The sequence below is a fragment of the Procambarus clarkii genome, chromosome 82, assembly GCF_040958095.1.
Source record: "Procambarus clarkii isolate CNS0578487 chromosome 82, FALCON_Pclarkii_2.0, whole genome shotgun sequence".
Lineage (NCBI taxonomy): Eukaryota > Metazoa > Arthropoda > Malacostraca > Decapoda > Cambaridae > Procambarus > Procambarus clarkii.
This window is the reverse complement of record NC_091231.1, coordinates 14,542,474-14,563,834: the sequence shown is the minus strand read 5'-3', so window position 1 is coordinate 14,563,834 and position 21,361 is coordinate 14,542,474. Positions and strand designations below refer to the sequence as shown.

Sequence of the window (21,361 nt, the reverse complement as noted above, 5' to 3'; positions counted from 1 at the left end):
TCCCGTAGCCTTTCCTCGTAACTCATTCCTCTCAGTTCCGGGACGAGCCTGGTGGCATATCTCTGAATCTTCTCTAACTTTGTCTTGTGTTTAACTAGGTATGGACTCCAGGCTGGAGCTGCATACTCCAGGATTGGTCTGACATAAGTGGTATACAGGGTCCTGAACGATTCCTTGCACAAGTTTCTAAAGGCAGTTCTTATGTTGGCCAGTCTAGCATATGCCGCTGATGATATCCTTTTGATGGGGGCCTCTGAGGACAGGTTCGGTGTGATATCATCATCCAGATCTTTCTCTCTATTTGACTTGCAGGATTTCACCTCCCAGATGATACCTTGTGTTCAGCCTCCTGCTCCCTTCGCTTAATTTCATTACTTTACACTTTCCTGAGTTGAACTTTAGTAGCTATTTTCTAGACCATTCCTTCAGTTTGTCCAGGTCATCCTGTAGTCTCTGTCTATCTTCATCCGTCTTGATTCTTCTCATAATTTTTGCATCATCAGCAGTGAGTTAGTTACCAGTGAGTGACTAACTCACTCACTCACTGTGAGTGACTGACCTGGTTAGTCAGCAGTGAGTTAGTAGGTCGTCCACCCCACTCCGCCTTCTTATTTGAGGCGCTACACCAATGACAGATTAGTACAACGGAAAAGAAAATAATATATAAAGCGGCTGAGAGGCGCGCTAAGTACCCCACCACGCGATGAAATGTTCACACGGAATAGTAACAGAACGAGGGGACATGGGTGGAAGCTGGAAACTCAGATGAGTCACAGAGATGTTAGGAAGTTTTCTTTTAGCGTAAGAGTAGTGGAAAAATGAAATGCACTTAAGGAGCAGGTTGTGGAAGCAAATACTATTGATAATTTTAAAATTAAGTATGATAGGGAAATGGGACAGGAGTCATTGCTGTAAACAACCGATGGCTGGAAAGGCGGGATCCAAGAGTCAATGCTCGATCCTGCAAGCACAAATAGGTGAGTACACACACACACACACACACACACACACACACACACACACACACACACACACACACACACACACACACACACACAACAACGTACAAACATTGAAGTAAATATGAAGTCGTTAAGTCTCTCATGAGTGTTAAGACCTCTTGAAACTTCAGTAATTATACCTTAAGACGAGAGTAGAGCCTTGAGAGTGTGGTTGTGGGTGGTGGTGGTGTTGGTGGTGGTGTGGGTGGTTGTGGGGGTGTGAGGGAGGGGGTGGTAGTGTACAGGAAGGCAGTACCCGCCACCAGTCCCGGGGCCCAATATCCGGAGCTCCCCCGCCCCCCCCCCCTCCTAACACCCCTCACAGGAAATGATTATCGGAGCGGCCAGAGTGTGACCCGTGACCTGTGACCTCGGCTCCCTCATGGAGGTCACCAACTAACTCTCAGGTGCTGCTGATGGCTAAACATTGTGACATTTACTAACGGTGCTCTCAGTATAAGTACATTTGAAATAAGTTTATAAATTAGCCAATATTGTCCATATATGCGAGGAGCGGGAGCCAGGCTGGCGGACACTGTGAGGGTCACGTCTCCACCCTCACGGTGACACCTCTCGCCTCTCTCTCACTCCTCAAAAAATACCATCTAAAGCATCTTTCATTTTTCACAGTTTTTGTTTAGAAAACCCGATTTTTGTATGTGTTATATTGGTGGGTATTGTGCAAGGCCCGCCCGCCCCCCCCCCCTCCACAGCAGGTACCTGGTTGAGTTGAGTTGAGTCTTGGTAATATGCAGATGATGAATGAGGTTATCTTGAGGTTATCTTGAGATGATTTCGGTGCTTTAGTGTCCCCGCGGCCCGGTCCTCGACCAGGACTCCACCCCCCAGGAAGCAGCCCGTGACAGCTGACTAACTCCCAGGTACCTATTTACTGCTAGGTAACAGGGACATAGGGTGAAAGAAACTCTGCCCATTGTTTCTCGCCGGCGCCTGGGATCGAACCCAGGACCACAAGTCCAGCGTGCTGTCCGCTTGGCCGACCGGCTCCCTAAAACATTATTGCCAACAGCATTTGGTGTTCCCAGGCGGTCACCCATCCAAGTACTAACCAAACCCAACGTTGCTTAACTTCGCTGATCGGACGAGAAGCGGTGTTCTCAACGTGGTATGGCCTGTGGGAGGTCACCACAGGTGTGACCACGGGCGTCTAACATCACCGCCACTATCACTGCTGCCATCACCATCACCGCCACCATAACATCACCGATGTTATAAGATGGTGATGGTAGTAGTGATGGTGGCGGTGATTGTGGTGGTGGCAGGGAGAGCCAAGGGCTACACACCAACAGTTACAATCTGGGATCAGACGCAGACAACAAAATCAATCCGCAATTCTGCTCCACCTCACCCCATCTATACCACTCTCTCCTACCATGGAGGGTGAGTGTCTGGAGCAGCAGCAACTCTCACCCTCCACACTACCATGGAGGGGGAGTGTCTGGAGCAGCAGCAACTCTCATCCTCCACACTACCATGGAGGGGGAGTGGCTGGAGGAGCAGATCTCACTCCCCCCACCATGGTAGTGTGGAGTGTCTGGAGGAGCAGCTCTCACCCTCCACACTACCCTGAGTGCGCCCAGCTCGCTCCTTCCCTCTCTCTCTCTCGAGACAGTTGTCACACAACCACTGAGCACACGTCATTATGTTCAAGAGAGAGACTCCTCACTCACAGAGGGAGAGGAGAGGGAATTGGAGGGAGGGAGAGGGAATTGGAGGGAGGGAGGGTTAGGGAGGGAGAGAGGGAGGGGGGGGGGGTGGGGAGGACGGACACACAAAGGCGTGGTACAGTTGGCGTTATTGGCATGTGTTGAAAGCTGTTGCGGCCATGGTGTGTTGTTGTATATGGTGGTGACTGGGGTGTGTACACACACACGCACACACACACACACACACACACACACACACACACACACACACACACACACACACACACACACACACACACACACACACATGGAATGCATTAGGGGGTGATGTGGTGGAGGCTGACTCCATACACAGTTTCAAGTGTAGATATGACAGAGCCCGATAGGCTCAGGAATCTGTACACCTGTTGATTGACGGTTGAGAGGCGGGACCAAAGAGCCAGAGCTCAACCCCCGCAAACACAACTAGGTGACTAGGTGAGTACACACACACACACATACACACACACACACACACACACACACACACACACACACACACACACACACACACACACACACACACACACACAGACACACACACACACACACACACCTACACGACAACTGGACACCATAGATAGTGACATACAATCTCCCTCCTCCCCCCACCCCACCCCACCCTCTCTCTCTCTCTCTCTCTCTCTCTCTCTCTCTCTCTCTCTCTCTCTCTCTCTCTCTCTCTCTCTCTCTGCCCCCCCCCCCTGCCTAACCCTATCAAAACATATCAGGGAAAGGGACAAAATGGCAGGAGGATGCAACAGGGACACAGGGAATAGTCAAAGTGACCAAACGAATGAAATGGTAGCCCAAGTTTTGGAGGAATTCAGGTGGGAGATACATGAAATGAAGGTTACAATTAGCAACCTGCAAAGTGAGCTGACATCAGCAAGGAAGGAGATCAAATCCCTCACAGAGAAAAATAAAGAGGCTGAGCATCAGATTATCATCCAAAGGGAAGGTGGGTATGTTGAATTGGAAGGAAATGCCTCTGTACCTGAAACATTTATGGAAACACTGAGAAAGAGCTCAAAAGCAATGGACACAGTGAGGGAGGTAGCCATGCAAGCAGCTACCTCACAGGAAGCAGCAAGGTGCACCAGTCAGCTGCTGGAAAGAAAAAGATCAGTGGTAGCTGTAGGCATCAAAGAACAGGAAGGTTCCAATAGGCAGGAATGGAATAGCAAGGACAGAGAGGCAGTACCTGGGCTACTGAAGGGGTTACAGATGGAAGGGGCTGAACAAAACATTGAAAAGGTTTTCAATGTTTTGAAAACCTTTTCAATCATATATATATATATATATATATATATATATATATATATATATATATATATATATATATATATATATATATGTATATGTCGTACCTAGTAGCCAGAACTCACTTCTCAGCCTACTATTCAAGGCCCGATTTGCTTAATAAGCCAAGTTTTCCTGAATTAATATATTTACTATATTTTTTTTCTTATGAAATGATAAAGCAACCCTTTTCTCTATGTATGAGGTCAATTTTATGTTATTGGAGTTAAAATTAACGTAGATATATGACCGAACCTAACCAACCCTACCTAACCTAACCTAACCTATATTTATAGGTAAGGTTAGGTTAGGTAGCCAAAAAAAGCTAGGTTAGGTTAGGTTAGGTAGGTTAGGTAGACGAAAAAAACATTAATTCATGAAAACTTGGCTTATTAGGCAAATCGGGCCTTGAATAGTAGGCTGAGAAGTGCGTTCTGGCTATTAGGTACGACATATATATATATATATATATATATATATATATATATATATATATATATATATATATATATATATATATATATATATATATATATATATATATAAGAAGTGATATGGTGGAGGCTGACTCCATACAGTTTCAAGTGTAGATATGACAGAGCTCAGTAGGCTCAGGAATCTGTGTACACGTTCATTGACAGTTGAGAGGCGGGACCAAAGAGCCAGAGCTCAGCCCCCACAAGTACAACTAGGCGAGTACAAATAGGTGAGTACACACACACAACTCGAGCATGAATATCCTGTCTCAAACATTTTCACTATTTACAATTTAATTAAAAGTTAACATGCCCTAGACACATTCAATTTGATTTACTATCTTCTCCCTTCAATTAAACATTGAAAATCAAGATAAATTTTCATCCAAACATCGTATAGTGTCTTATTTCATCGTCATATAGTTGTTGCGTTTCTGTTCTCGTACTGGCATCCTTGGTGATATTTAGCGCCCTCTGATTATTCCGCACATTTGATGATGCTTTCACCCTATGCCCCTGTTACCTAGCAGTAAAATAGGTACCTGGGTGTTAGTCAGCTGTCACGGGCTGCTTCCTGGGGGTGGAGGCCTGGTCGAGGACCGGGCCGCGGAGACACTAAAAAAGCCCCGAAATCATCTCAAGATAACCTCAAAATATACTACATGGTCTTCTCGGTTTGGTGCCTTCTTTTGATAATTACTTACTTACGCGGTAATTGGTTCCATAAATGAACAACCCTGTTACCGAACCAGTATTTACCAGTGTCTAAACTTATCCAATTTATACCCATTTCGTGTTCTGTCTTGTGCTGATACTTTTAATACCCTATTAATATCCCCATTGTTATGCCTATTTATCCAATTGTACACCGCAATCATGTCACCACTTACTCTTCGCCTTTCTAGAGAATTTAATTTAAACTTTGTCAATCTTTCTTCATATGACAGGTTTCTAATTTGCAGGATTAACTTTGTCATCCTACTCTGGACGCGTTCAAGTGACTTTATATCCATTCTATACTACGGCGACCAAGACTAAACTGCATAATCTAAATGGGGCCTAACCAGAGCAAGATATAGCTGAAGAACCACACCAGGTGTCTTGTTACTAACGCTTCGATTAACAAGTCCCAGTGTCCTATTCGCCTTATTACGAACATTTATCAATTTAATTTTTTGGTTTTAAATTCTTACTAATCATAACTCCCAGATTCCTTTCGCAATCCGACTTCGCAATCTCGGTATTGTTTCCGCCTCCGCCGGGAGTCGAACCTGGTGCAGGGTTCGGCTCCCGGTGGAGGCGAAAACAAATGGGCAGAATATATTTCACCCTGATGCTTCTATTCACCTAGCAGTAAATAGATATTTGGTAGTTAGACAGAGGCTACGAGCTGCTTTTTGGAGATTGTGTGTGGGTGTGTGAAAAAAATGAGTAAATTAGTTAGTAGTTATTAACAGTTGATTGACAGTTGAGAGGCGGGCCGAGAGAGCAGAGCTCAATCCCCGCAAGCACAACTAGGTGACTACAAGTAGGTGAATACACACACACACATCCCAGTAAGTGCCAGTCGTTAAAGAGTGTCAAATTTAAAAGTGACAAGGCAAGGCCCAACTTGGAAATTAATTACTGCCTCTATATGTTCAGCGTGTGTGATGAGGCGAGGGAAACGGTCATGTGGGTGTGGGTGGGTGTGTGTGTGGGTGTGTGTGTGGGTGTGGGTGTGTGTGTGTGTGTGTGTGGGGGTGGGTGTATGTGTGTGTGGGGGTGTGTGTGTGTGTGTATGGGTGTGTGTGTGTGTGTGGGGGTGGGTGTATGTGTGTGTGGGTGTGTGTGGGTGTAAGTGGGTGTGTGTGTGTGTGGGTGTGTGGGTGTGTGTGTGTGTGGGTGGGTGTGTGTGTGTACTCACCTATTTGTGCCTGCAGGATCGAGCTCCAGCTCTTGGACCCCGCTTTTATAGCCGTTAAATGTCTAATACAATGACTCCCGGCCTATCTCTCTTATCATATCTGCTTTTAAAGTAATGAATGAAGTTAGCCTCTACAACCTGCTCTATTAGGTCATTCCATTTCCTTGAATGACCCAAAGGATCTCTTTAGGATGCTAACACTTTCTAACATCTCTATGACACATCTGAGTCTCAGTCTTCCATCCGTGTTCCCTTGTTCTGTTGATATTCATTGTAAACATTTCCTGTTTCCACCCTGTCAATTTTTCTAAGAATTTTATACGTCTGTATCATGTACTCCCTCTTTCTCCTCCTTTCTAGCGTCGTCAGGTTTAGTTCCTTCAGTCTGTCTTCGTACCTCATTCCTCGCAGCTCTGGGACGAGTCTCATACATGAGTATGCGGCTGACGTTATTCTATTTATATGAGCCTTTGGAGTTAGGGTTCCCGATTCCCCTGAGAATTTTGCATGGGGTAATCATGTCTCCCCTAACTCGTAACTTCAACCATGTATATATAGACTGGAAGAATCAGGACCCACGTGGAGGAACAGATTCATGGTGAGCTTCTTTCTTGAGGTTATCTTGAGATGATTTCGGGGCTTTTTTTTTTAGTGTCCCCGCGGCCCGGTCCTCGACCAGGCCTCCACCCCCAGGAAGCAGCCCGTGACAGCTGACTAACTCCCAGGTACCTATTTACTGCTAGGTAACAGGGGCATTCAGGGTGAAAGAAACTTTGCCCATTTGTTTCTGCCTCGTGCGGGAATCGAACCCGCGCCACAGAATTACGAGTCCTGCGCGCTATCCACCAGGCTACGAGGCCCCTAGAGCTAAACTAATGAATATGACAAAACTAAACTGGCTAAGTCAACATGTCAAGGGACCCATAAGAATGCGAGGCAATGACGAGGGAATTATCAGGGGGGGAAAGCGCCAAGCCATTACGGCTATATAGCACTTGGGAAGGGGTCAGGATAAGGATTAGGGATGGGAAGGGGGAAAGGAATGGTGCCCAACCACTTGGACGGTCGGGGATTGAACGCCTATCTGCATGAAGCGAGACCGTCGCTGTACCGTAGGCAATGACGAACCAGCGAGACCTGATCTTATATTCACCGTGAACGAGTCAGACATCAGGGAGATCAAATTGTAGCTCAGCCCCGTGGGAATGAGTGACCACAGTGAACCCACATTTGAAGATCTGGTGGAAGTGGGAAGGAACAGGTCAGCAGAGTGCTGGCATACCGAAAGGGAAAACTATGATGAAATGAGAGAGTTCCTAATTGGAATACCACGGTAAACAGGACTTTACAGGACTGTAAACAGGAGAAGAGTGTGTACGCGCCATGATGGATTACATCACCCAAGTGCCAGGAGGCAAATGACAAGTCCAAAGATGAAAAGGAAAAACAAAGGCGGAATCCGTAGTTGAATCTTGCACGGACGGATACACGACGGATACATACACGAACACTGAGGAAGTAGAGCAGTAAGAGAACACTAGAGAGCACAGGGAGGTGTGTGAGGGCCAGTAGAGACCACGTGAGTGTGAGAGGCGGAGAGAGAGAGATCTGAGGGCCAGCAGAGACCACCTGAGTGTGAGAGGCGGAGAGAGAGATCTGAGGGCCAGCAGAGACCACCTGAGTGTGAGAGGCGGAGAGAGAGACAGTATAAAGGTGACGGAACAAATACAGCCAAGACTCGACCAGCACACTGGTCCACGACCACAGCCCCCCGCGGTAATGGTGCTCTTATCTGGCTCCTTATCGCTCAGATTTATAAGTTATAATTTTGTTATTAATCACAAAGAACTTCCCTCTCCCTCACCACCTTCCCTCTCTCCTCCACCACCTTCCCTCTCTCCTCCACCACCTTCCCTCTCTCCTCCACCACCTTCCCTCTCTCCTCCACCACCTTCCCTCTCTCCTCCACCACCTTCCCTCTCTCTTCCACCACCTTCCCTCTCGTAGTAACCCAACAACAACAAACGTGACATTCTGCACTTTCCAAGACACTGAGAACTAAGGGAGCACTTCCCCCGTCTGTACCTGGCATGAGCGAGAGGTGTGGAGGCTGGCCCCACAACACTGTAGTGTGGGTGTGGTCGTGAGCCTGGTGCTGCTGCTCCCTCAGCTCACACCTGGGAGTCGTCACCTGGAGCCACCAGTCACAGGTAACCTGATCCTGGCCACCACTATGCTGCTCTACATCACATCTACAGGTTTTGTATTAACAATACCATTCTTAATGTCATTTATGAGATGCAAGATATCGTGAAAGTCTACGGAGGTTGCTACCCAGGTTTTACTACAATGCTGTATATTATTTTATTTCTGTACCGATTATGACTCCTGTTTCCTCCCCAACTAGCATAAGGACTGACCTACAACTGAAACAGAATTATGTATTTTACGAGTTAGTCCATTTCCTAACCTTTTATTTTGTTACGAAAACGCGGCTGTGGCCGAGTTGAAGTTTAGGGAATCTTTAGTGAAGATTTGAATTCGGTCCTTCAATGAAGGAAGTCCTAGTCTCCCTCTGTATATTAATATAAACAAAACAGTTTGCCAGCGACAATGATACTTTTATGAACATTATATTCTAAGAGTTAAGGTCAGTAACTTGTAGCCGGCAATGACCTTTTGTTGCGTGGACTTGCTATGGCGTAGATAACCTACGAGTGTTCGAGGGATCCCAGTGCTGTGATGAGCCTGGCTCAGATCATCACACTCTTCCTCTCCTGGTGTGAGGGTTAGTCCTTGTTCTGGCACGCTCTAGGCTCACACTGCAGGTGTGGTGTGGTGTACAGGGTTGGTGTACACCTCACAATACATGCAGCGTCGTCAGTGACCGCAGACCCCACAATACACGCAGTCATACAGGTGAGTACACCCACCACACTACCACCACCAGGTGAGTACACCCACCACACTACCACCACCAGGTGAGTACACCCACCACACTACCACCACCAGGTGAGTACACTCACCACACTACCACCACCAGGTGAGTACACCCACCACACTACCACCACCAGGTGAGTACACCCACCACACTACCACCACCAGGTGAGTACACCCACCACACTACCACCACCAGGTGAGTACAACCAATCCTCATTAGTCGGAATATGAGCGGAAATTGAGTTGTTTAAATTCCAATAAAGCCCACCAATTTGGACGCTGCTGTCGATAGCATCCAAATTGAGGATCATTACGTGGTGGTAACGATGGGGACCAGCCACCACGTGCCACCACGTGGTGGTGCCGTGTGGTGCCACGTGGCACCACACGGCACTCTGCCCCCCTCCCCCTCTCACCTCCACCATCCTCCTCAACATTATAATTTAACAACACGAGAATAATGGGAACAACAGAAGCCCTATTGGGCTATACGGTGGCATGTTCTCATCTAGTTGTGCTTGCGGGGGTTGAGCTCTGGCTCTTTGGTCCCACCTCTCAACCGTCAATCAACTGATGTACATATTCCTGAGCCTACTGGGCTCTATCATATCTACATTTGAAACTGTGTATGGAGTCCGCCTCCACCACATCACTGCCTAATGCATTCCACCTGTTAATTACTCTGACACTGGAAAAGTTCTTTCTAACGTCTCTGTGGCTCATTTGGGTACTCAGTCTCCACCTGTGTTCCCTTGTTTGTGTACCACCAGTGTTAAACAGTTTATCCTTATCTATCCTGTCAATTCCTCTGAGAATTTTGTAGGTTTTGATCATGTCTCCCCGTACTCTGTCTTCCAGTGTCGTGAGGTGCATCTCACGCAACCTTTCCTCGTAACTCATGCCTCTTAGTTCTGGGACTAGTGTAGTGGCATACCTCTGAACTTTTCCCAGCTTCGTCTTATGCTTGAGAAGATACGGGCTCCAAGCTGGGGCCACATACTCCAGGAATGGTCTTACATATGTGGTGTACAAGATTCTGAAAGATTCCTTACACAGGTTCCTGAAAGCTGTTCTGATGTTAGCCAGCCTCGCATATGCCGCAGATGTTATTCTTTTTAAATGGGCTTCAGGAGACAGATTTAGCGTGATATCAACTACTAGATCTTTCTCTCTCTGTCCGTTTCATGAAGGACTTCATCATCTCCCATTCGGTATCCTGTGTCTGGCCTCCTGTTTCCACTGCCTAGTTTCATTACCTTACATTTACTCGGGTCGAACTTTAGTAGCCATTTGTTGGACCATTCATTGTTTGTCAAGGTCATCTTGTAGCCTCATACTATTTTCCTTTGTCTTAATCCTCCTCATAATTTTAGCATCATCAGCAAACAATGAGAGGAATGAATAAAAAACAGCATAGGTTCAAGGACTGAACCCTGCGGGACTCCACTGGCGACGTCTCGCCAATCTGAGACCTCACCCCTCACAGTCCCTCGCTATTTTCTGTTGCTTAGGTACTCCCTTATCCAGTGGAGTACCTTCCCTTTCACTTCTGCCTGTATCTCCAGCTTTTTCACTAGCCTCTTGTGAGATACTGTGTTAAAGGCTTTCTAACAATCCAAAAATATGCAGTCTGCCCACCCTTCCCTTTCTTGCCTGATTTTTGTTGACTGGTCGTAGAATTAAATTAACCCTGTGAGGCATGACTTGCCATCCCTGAACCCATGCTGATGCTGTGTTACAAAGTTCTTTCGCTCCAGATGTTCCACTAACTTTTTACGAACAATCTTCTCCATCAACTTGCATGGTATGCAGGTTAGGGACACTGGCCTGTAGTTCAGTGTCTCCTGTCTAATCCCCCTTCTTGTATATCAGGACTTCATTAGCCGTCTTCCAAATTTTGGGCAGTTCACCTGTTACCAGTGATCTGTTAAACACCATGGAGAGTGGCAGGTACAGTGAAGACATCTACATAGCAGTTTTATTTACTTTGTTTTAACTTTTTTTTTTGTTTAATGTGCGTGGCATTCCAGCTGCCCTAATGCCACTGTTCTATTAGTGATTTTACCGTGTGTTTTATATAATATATATATATATATATATATATATATATATATATATATATATATATATATATATATATATATATATATATATATATATATATATATATATGTTTAAAACATGTGCAAAACAAGAGCCTCAGAGGACGGGCAATTAGCGTTAGGATTTTGTTGTGGGAACGTGTTTTTTTTTTTATTTTTTTATTGTTTTACTGTGACGAGATTTTTCTGGTACAGGAGCGGTGTGTTGTGGCTCCCGGGTCCCCCCTCCACCACCACCACCACCCTGGTAACCCTCAAGCCTGGCCCAGGAGCTAAGGGCTTACTCCTGCACACTCCGCTCGGTAAGTACAGTTTTTGTTTTTAAGATCTGGGAAGACTGGGTGACGTGGGCTTGCAGGCTGGTGCTGCGACTCGCGTCCCAGACACCCACGCGGGCTGGTCTGCTGACGGCTTGAAGAAAACGGGCGGTGGGAGTCGTTACCGGGATGACTTTACAAAATGTGGTATTTTATCTCGTACTGAATATGTGTGTATGTAGGTGTATATAAACGATATATACCAACACCCCCCCACACTAGTCCTCCATCACCCCCACACTAGTCCTCACCACCGCAGCCCCCACCACTAGCCCCCCCCACACTAGCCACCACTAGCCCCCCCCCCACACTAGCCACCACTCCCACACTAGCTCCCCACCACCACCTCCCCCACACTAGCCCCCCCACCACCGTCGCCCCCACTCTACCACCCCCACCACCGTCGCCCCCACACAAGCCCCCCCCCCCCCCCACAGCGTGAGACAGGTGAGAGAGGCGGGCCTTATCAGCCAGCAGGCATCAGTCAGAGGGAGAGTGCCACAAATTAGGTGGTGACGGGGGGGGAGGGGAGGGGACGCTAAGCACAGGGGGACGGTCGATACCTAATTCTCTCCACAATTACCAGCGAGACGCACCCCTCTACTCTCCAAACATGCGGCGCGCATATCTTATCGGCCGCCCACATGCGCGCATGCACGCCCGCCTGCACGCCCGCCTGCACGCACTCCACCACAGCCACACAGGCCTCGAGGGCTTCACGGCTGAGTTGACAGCGCTCTGTGGTCATATTCCTAAGGGCCCAGGTTCGATCCCGGCAGAGGGGGAAACAAATAGGCACATTTTCTTTCACCCTGATGGGCCTGTTCACCTACCAGTAAATAGGTACCTGGGAGTTAGGCAGCTGCTACGGGCTGCTATTTGGGTGTGCATGTGTGTGTGCTAGAGAGGAATATATGTATTAGACTTGATAGAGAAAAAAATATATTTATAAGAAAGGCGGGGTCCAAGAGCTAATTGTTCGAATCTGCAGATACAAATAGTAAATACAGTGACACCACACCACCACAGTGGTACTCCACCCATGGGGTCATAAGGCGCAGTAGTCACAATGAGAGATGGAGCCGTGCTAGGCAACAGGTGGTCACCACAGAGGGCTTGGGACTTGACCCTACCACAGAGGACGGAGGGGAGTAGTCTGATCTGGGCCCAATGCAGCGGGGGCTACAGAGCCCGGTCTTCCTGGACGGTCCGACTCAGAGGCCTGGTCGCCCACCCCATGAGCCGGGGTAAGAGAAGTCGTGTCGTCATCCATGCACCATTCGTTCTAAAAAAAATTTGGGGCCTGGAACCAAGGTATACCGCCTAACTGGGCAGCCAGGGAGGCAGAGCGCGGGCCAGTGCGGGGTGCGTCGTTTCCGCACCTTTTTAAGAGGAAAGTTCTATTGCATCGTTCAATCTCCCACACTGGTGCAAAGACCTCAGTTCCCCTATGGCCCCAGCCTGGACACCCAGCCATCCACTTAGGGCGGCCCCTCACGGGCGGCCCCTCCAGCGGGCGGTCCGATGGCTCACAAGGCCCCTACATAGTGCCCCTCTGCACGACCACCACCCACAGAGGGGGCAGGTGAGGGGGGTAAAAGCAACCCCTCACCGGTTCCAGGGAGGTGTACGTGAGCCCCCTCACAAGGCGACATCACGTCCAATTATAGCGCTGGAAAACACGTCCAATTATAGCGCTGGAAAACACGTCCAATTATAGCGCTGGTAAACACGTCCAATTATAGCGCTGGAAAACACGTCCAATTATAGCGCTGGAAAACACGTCCAATTATAGTGCTGGAAAATACGTTCAATTATAGCGCTGGAAAACACGTCCAATTATAGTGCTGAAAATACGTCCAATTATAGCGCTGGAAAACGTCCAATTATAGAGCTGGTAAACACGTCTGATAATATTATACAATTAACCTGGGAACAAAATATTTCATTATCTGTAGGAATTTGTCTGCGTCACCCGTCGCTATACGCAGCGGCGGGTGACATGCCTCTAGCAGCGGCGGGTGACATGACTCCAGCAGCGGCGGGTGACATGCCTCCAGCAGCGGCGGGTGACATGACTCGTGACTATGACAACTAACACCACACCCTGGTCAGTACTAACAACACACCCTGGTCAGTACTAACACCACACCCTGGTCAGTACTAACAACACACCCTGGTCAGTACTAACAACACACCCTGGTCAGTACTAACAACACACCCTGGTCAGTACTAACACCACACCCTGGCCAGTACTAACACCACACCCTGGTCAGTACTAACAACACACCCTGGTCAGTACTAACACCACACCCTGGTCAGTACTAACACCACACCCTGGCCAGTACTAACAACACACCCTGGCCAGTACTAACAACACACCCTGGTCAGTACTAACAACACACCCTGGTCAGTACTAACACCACACCCTGGCCAGTACTAACAACACACCCTGGTCAGTACTAACACCACACCCTGGTCAGTACTAACAACACACCCTGGTCAGTACTAACACCACACCCTGGCCAGTACTAACAACACACCCTGGCCAGTACTAACAACACACCCTGGCCAGTACTAACAACACACCCTGGTCAGTACTAACAACACACCCTGGTCAGTACTAACAACACACCCTGGTCAGTACTAACAACACACCCTGGTCAGTACTAACAACACACCCTGGTCAGTACTAACAACACACCCTGGTCAGTACTAACAACACACCCTGGTCAGTACTAACAACACACCCTGGTCAGTACTAACACCACACCCTGGCCAGTACTAACAACACACCCTGGTCAGTACTAACAACACACCCTGGTCAGTACTAACACCACACCCTGGTCAGTACTAACAACACACCCTGGTCAGTACTAACAACACACCCTGGCCAACGGTCACAACAAAATATTAACAACAACAATGCCTGTATTGTCATTGCAATATTTAATATGACACGAAAAATTTCCAAAAATGATACAAATTAATTTAGAAATAATGAAATTTAATCTGCATTACAATTCAGCAATTAAAGATTAGTTCTTTTTAGTTATTTAGTTCATAATTAACGATCAGACTTGAATATAAAATATTTACAAATCTTGCTGATGGGAATATTATTTTAGGGGATATTTTAGGGGGATATTTTAGGGGATATTTTAGGGGGATATTTTAGGGGATATTTTAGGGGGATATTTTAGGGGATATTTTAGGGGATATTTTAGGGGGAGTGCCAAGGTGAGGCACTCCCCTGCCTCACCATGGCGAGTGAGGCAGGGGAGTGAGTTGTGTAAATGAGTTGACTGTGTGAGGTTAAGTGAAAAGTCTTATATCGCCAAAAATTTGCCTACAGGAACTTCAAACCGTTGTTTTAGAAATAGAAGCTCTTTAGAGAGCTTCTAAAGCTCCTTCTTTAGAAAGGAGGAGTCGACAACCGGCCCCTAGCTTACCTTACCTTACCTTGAGGTTACCTTGAGGTGCTTCCGGGGCTTAGCGTCCCCACGGCCCGGTCGTCGACCAGGCCTCCTGGTTGCTGGACCTCTCTGATGATATCTCACAACGAGAACCTCCAAATCCATCCCATCTGATAAATCTTCTAACGCAAATATAAGCTTTGATTTTGAGGGGGGAGGGCATCAGTGTCCATCAGTACTAAACAATGAACCTGTGTTTTCTTTCCTCCGGAATTATGTCGGAATTTTCCGACACCCAGAGTACTAACCCCTGACACCACACGATAAAAACGTTGTGTCAGGAAATTAACTTTACCAGCAATGTTAATTTCTAGCAAGGGGAATGCTAAAAGTTTCCTAGAACCAAAAGCGGACGGTTGGGTCAGCCACCACGGACCACGCCGGATTATTTCCTCGCTTAACTCTTGATAAATCCACTCTACAATTTGCTTTCATTTGCAATTATTATTTTAGACTGGAATAAACTAAAACTTAAAAAGAATTGAAGTAATCTTCCACTCGAGGTAAATTATTACAATTGTGAATGCTAAGTCTGCCGGTGGAATAGTCACACCAAGAGTTTACCGCATATCAAATCTACCTTAAAACTCACAAACTTCTAGTCCAGCGTTAGGAACAATCTGAAACTGTTTTCTGGATTTAGAATTAATTCGTTAAAGCGTAAAATAAATCCTAACTGTTCTAATTAGTAAAGGAGATAAAGTAACGTGACTATTGTTTTGACGCACACCCGTGAGGGCGCAGAGGGACAGAGAGGAGCAACTCTCCATCACGAGGGAGGCACATTTATTACCCACGGATATCGACGTCATCCGTGGTCCTCCAACGGTCCAACGGTGCGACAACCATGAGACAACGGGGCACACAGTATCCGCTCGGTTATATATACTCATTATCAGTTTATGGCCGTGTTGTAAGGTATTTGAGTGAGGGATTAGTTACGTCACCTGGAGATTATGCATCCATGGTCAACACATGTCTAGTTAGGGAGTCGTCACTACTCATTGAGATTAGCTGTGAGGATATTATCATTACTGTGTTTATATTGTAACATGTGGGCAGATGTGGGTGACCCGCTGAGAGCCAGCTGATCACCATCACCACCTTCACTATCACCACCTTCACTATCACCACCCTCACGGAGCACAGTTACAAACCTATTAAGATTTCAACTTAGATTCAACAGAGCAGAAGAAGTTGTTAAACACATGTGACAAAATCTTACTGAAGCGACCATACGAGTCATAAATACTCATTCTCCGCCCAAGTAAAACAGAAACAAGCAACAGTTAGTGGGCCAGCCAGAGGCTTAGGGCCCGCCCAGTGGGCCAGCCAGAGGCTTAGGGCCCGCGCAGGAATATCTCTGCCAAAAAAAAAAAACACCCTCACCATCAGCACCCTCACCATCAGCACCCTCACCATCAGCACCCTCACCATCAGCACCCTCACCATCAGCACCCTCACCATCAGCACCCTCACCATCACCTAGTAAAGCTATGTTGCGGTTATGTATTAATACATAGCCACAATATGTTGCGGTTATGTAGTCATACATAACCACAATATGTTGTGGTTATGTAGTCATACATAACCACAATATGTTGTGGTTATGTAGTCATACATAACCACAATATGTTGTGGTTATGTAGTCATACATAACCACAATATGTTGCGGTTATGTAGTCATACATAACCACAATATGTTGTGGTTATGTAGTCATACATAACCACAATATGTTGTGGTTATGTAGTCATACATAACCACAATATGTTGCGGTTATGTAGTCATACATAACCACAATATGTTGCGGTTATGTAGTCATACATAACCACAATATGTTGTGGTTATGTAGTCATACATAACCACAATATGTTGCGGTTATGTAGTCATACATAACCACAATATGTTGTGGTTATGTAGTCATACATAACCACAATATGTTGTGGTTATGTAGTCATACATAACCACAATATGTTGCGGTTATGTAGTCATACATAACCACAATATGTTGCGGTTATGTAGTCATACATAACCACAATATGTTGCGGTTATGTAGTCATACATAACCACAATATGTTGTGGTTATGTAGTCATACATAACCACAATATGTTGCGGTTATGTAGTCATACATAACCACAATATGTTGTGGTTATGTAGTCATACATAACCACAATATGTTGTGGTTATGTAGTCATACATAACCACAATATGTTGCGGTTATGTAGGTAGAATGTGAAGTTGATCGGTAAACCTGTGGGTGGAAGTGCGATTATCATTTGGTAGTATTACTACCACATTTAATAAATTTCCACTCTGTCAATCCCCTAAGTATTTTATACGTTCCTATCATATCTCCCCCTCTTTCTTTTTTCTAGTGTCGTAAGGCTCGGTTCCTTCAGGCGCTCTTCATACCCCATCCCTCGTAACTCTGGAGTCTCGTCGCAAACTTCTGAACCTTTCCCAGTTTCCTTATGTGTTTTTTCAGGTGGGGACTCCATGGTGAGGCGGCATACTCCAAGACTGGTCTCACGTAGGCAGTGTAAAGCGCCCTAAATGCCTCCTTCCTTAGGTTTCTGAATGATGTTCTAACTTTTGCCAATGTAGAGTACACTGCTGTCGTTATCCTATTTATATGTGCTTCAGGAGTTAGATTAGGTGTTACGTCCACGCCCAGGTCTCTTTCTCGCGTCGTCACAGGTAGGCAGTTCCCCTTCATGGTGTACTGTCCCTTTTTTCTTCTATCACCTAGTCCCATTTCCATAAGTTTACATTTGCTTGTGTTGCACTCCGGTAGCCATTTCTATGACCATCTCTGAAACCTGTTCAAGAACTCTTGGAGGATCCTACAATCCTCATGTCACAACTCTTCTCATCAACTTTGCGTCATCCGCAAACATCGACATGTAGGATTCTACTCATGTAAAAATGTCATTAAAGTATATTAGAAATAGAATTGGTCCCAGCACCGATCCTTGAGGTACTCCACTCGTTACTGTTCGCCAGTTCAACTTCTCACCCCTTACCGTAACTCTCTGGTTCCTTCCTGTTAGGTAGTTCCTTATCCATGCTAGGGCCTTTCTGCTTACTCCCGCCTGCCTCTCAAGTTTGAATAGCAATCTCATGTGCGGTACTGTATCAAAGGCCTTTTGGCAGTCCAGAAATATGCAGTCTGCCAACCATCTCTGTCCTGCCTTAACCTCGTTATTTTATCATAGAATTCCAAAAGGTTTGTTAGGCACGATTTCCCTTTCCAGAACCCATGTTGATATTTGTTTACAAACCTAACGTTCTCCAGGTGTGCAACCAGTCTTAACCTAATTATTCTTTCAAGTATTTTACAGGGGATGCTGGTCAGTGATACAGGTCTATAGTTAAGTGCCTCCTCCCTATCCCCTTTCTTGAAAATCGGTACGACATTTGCCTTCTTCCAGCAATTTAGCAATTCTCCCGACATAAGTGACTCATTAAAGATCATTGCCAGAGGCACGCTGAGGGCCTACGCTGCCTCTTTTAGTATCCACGGTGATACTTTGTCTGGTCCAACCACTTTAGTTGAATCCAGTGTTGTCAACTGTTTCATTACCTCCTCTGCTGTCACCTCTATATCTGATAGTCTTTCATCTAGGGTAATCTCTTCTAACAATGGGAGCTGCTCAGGCTCGGTTGTGAACACTCCATGGAAACTGGCATTCAGTGCCTCGCAGATTTCCTTGTCACTTTCAGTATATGCCCCCTCTGTCTTCCTTAGTCTTGTCACTTGGTCGTTCACCGACATTTTTCTTCTTATATGACTGTGTAGTAATTTAGGTTGCTTTTTCGCTTTGATCGCAATATCGTTCTCATAATTTCTTTCCGATGCTCATATGTTAATGTAATCGTTCCTAGCTCTGTTGCATCTGATCCTGCTGTGTGTGTGTGTGTGTGCTCACTTAATTGTACTCACCTAATTGTGCTTGCAGGGGTTGAGCTCTGCCTCTTTGGTCTCGCCTCTCAACCGTCAATCAAGCAGGGTGTAGGTGAGGGTGTAGGGCCTGGCGAGTGAGGCAGGGTGAAGGTGTAGGGCCTGGCGAGTGAGGCAGGGTGTAGGGGAGGGTGTAGGGCCTGGCGAGTGAGGCAGGGTGTAGGTGAGGGTGTAGGGCCTGACGAGTGAGGCAGGGTGTAGGTGAGGGTGTAGGGCCTGGCGAGTGAGGCAGGGTGTAGGTGAGGGTGTAGGGCCTGACGAGTGAGGCAGGGTGTAGGTGAGGGTGAAGGGCCTGACGAGTGAGACCGGGTGTAGGTGAGGGTGTAGGGCCTGACGAGTGAGGCAGGGTGTAGGTGAGGGTGTAGGGCCTGGCGAGTGAGGCAGGGTGTAGGTGAGGGTGTAGGGCCTGGCGAGTGAGGCAGGGTGTAGGTGAGGGTGTAGGGCCTGACGAGTGAGGCAGGGTGTACGTGAGGGTGTATGGCCTGGCGAGTGAGGCAGGGTGTAGGTGAGGGTGTAGGGCCTGACGAGTGAGGCAGGGTGTAGGTGAGGGTGTAGGGCCTGACGAGTGAGACAGGGTGTAGGGCCTGACGAGTGAGACAGGGTGTAGGTGAGGGTGTAGGGCCTGATGAGTGAGGCAGGGTGTAGGTGAGGGTGTAGGGCCTGACGAGTGAGGCAGGGTGAGGGTGTAGGGCCTGACGAGTGAGACAGGGTGAGGGTGTAGGGCCTGACGAGTGAGGCAGGGTGAGGGTGTAGGGCCTGACGAGTGAGGCAGGGTGAGGGTGTAGGGTCTGACGAGTGAGGCAGGGTGAGGGTGTAGGGCCTGACGAGTGAGACAGGGTGAGGGTGTAGGGCCTGACGAGTGAGGCAGGGTGAGGGTGTAGGGCCTGACGAGTGAGGCAGGGTGAGGGTGTAGGGCCTGACGAGTGAGGCAGGGTGAGGGTGTAGGGCCTGACGAGTGAGGCAGGGTGAGGGTGTAGGGCCTGACGAGTGAGGCAGGGTGAGGGTGTAGGGCCTGACGAGTGAGGCAGGGTGAGGGTGTAGGGCCTGGCGAGTGAGACAGGGTGTAGGTGAGGGTGTAGGGCCTGACGAGTGAGGCAGGGTGAGGGTGTAGGGCCTGGCGAGTGAGGCAGGGTGTAGGTGAGGGTGTAGGGCCTGGCGAGGGTGTAGGTTACCTGTGTATGGAGACCCAGGTGTAGCCGGGAGAGACAACCACGCCATCCTTCGCCTGCTCTCACCTTTAACTTCCAGCTTACATTTAAGTGAGTGTTCATGTCCACATTGTTACTGGGGCCAGATACTGTGGTGTATATCACACTATAGTCCCACCCCCTGCCCACTGAGGGGACACCCTGGGGCGTGAGGGGAGCCCCTGCCTGCTTGTGCCAGGTGAAGCAGGCTCTACAGGTGAGCCAAGCCTCTCTGCTCGCCCTCTCTCTCACTCTCCGTAATGTCCTCCACACGCTCACCACCATCAATAATGAGGCTTACAACCGCATGTTGCGCTCTCATAGCTTGAGGGGATGGTGCCCTCTAGTGCTAGTTTGTTTGGGACGAGCGCGCGCATACACGTGCTGTCGCGCTCAGGGTGCGAGCCCTACTGGCTGTCTGGGGTAGCACCACCAGCAGCGGCAGCGGTGGTGGCGGCAGTACCAGCAGCAGCAGCAGCAGCCACTGGCGGCGGCAGGTGGTGGTTGTGGGGCGTACTGGCACCCCGACACTGTCCCAGCTGGCCACGTGTGGTGCCCACCTGCCCTGTGGGTACTGTGGTCCCGGTCAAGGCGGTGTTATATCCAGGTTACCGATGTGAGGAAGCCCGGGCGTCCACCTCCGTCTGCACCACGTGGTGTCCTCACGCTGAGGGAGCCACTCACTCTCACCTGTGGCGCCCCTCCTCTCCTTCCTGCGCCTCCAGGAGTCACGGAGCTCCACGTGCCCAAGAAAGAAGCAGCACAGTTGACGGAGTACACAGCCGGGTAACATTACGCTCCCACAAGGACGCCAGTCGGAAAGTCAGGCCATAAAGGCTCCCTCTTCATGCCAGCCGCACCAGCTCTTTTGTCCTCGAGATCTCGATCTTAATCCTCCTGAGTGCTCTGGAATTCGGTATCTGCGGCCCGGGAGCTAGAGCACGGCTTGTTACCTGACTGATGCGGCTACCGGGGACTGATAACA

At 48.0% G+C, this 21,361-nt stretch overlaps 1 protein-coding gene and 1 non-coding gene across 2 annotated transcripts in view; both read right to left on the bottom strand.

Annotated features, from left to right (window-relative positions):
- Positions 1 to 21,361, bottom strand: part of LOC123764429 (uncharacterized) — an 89,590-nt gene extending 68,229 nt beyond the window's left edge. Inside the window, exon 1 of the mRNA XM_045752282.2 lies at positions 20,362 to 21,361. The gene's annotated coding sequence lies outside the window, so the exon portion shown is untranslated. The remainder of the gene's footprint in view (positions 1 to 20,361) is intronic.
- On the bottom strand, positions 2,023 to 2,142 carry LOC123764460 (5S ribosomal RNA). Its single transcript, XR_006773568.1, has one exon. It is a non-coding gene; the product is annotated as a 5S ribosomal RNA (ribosomal RNA).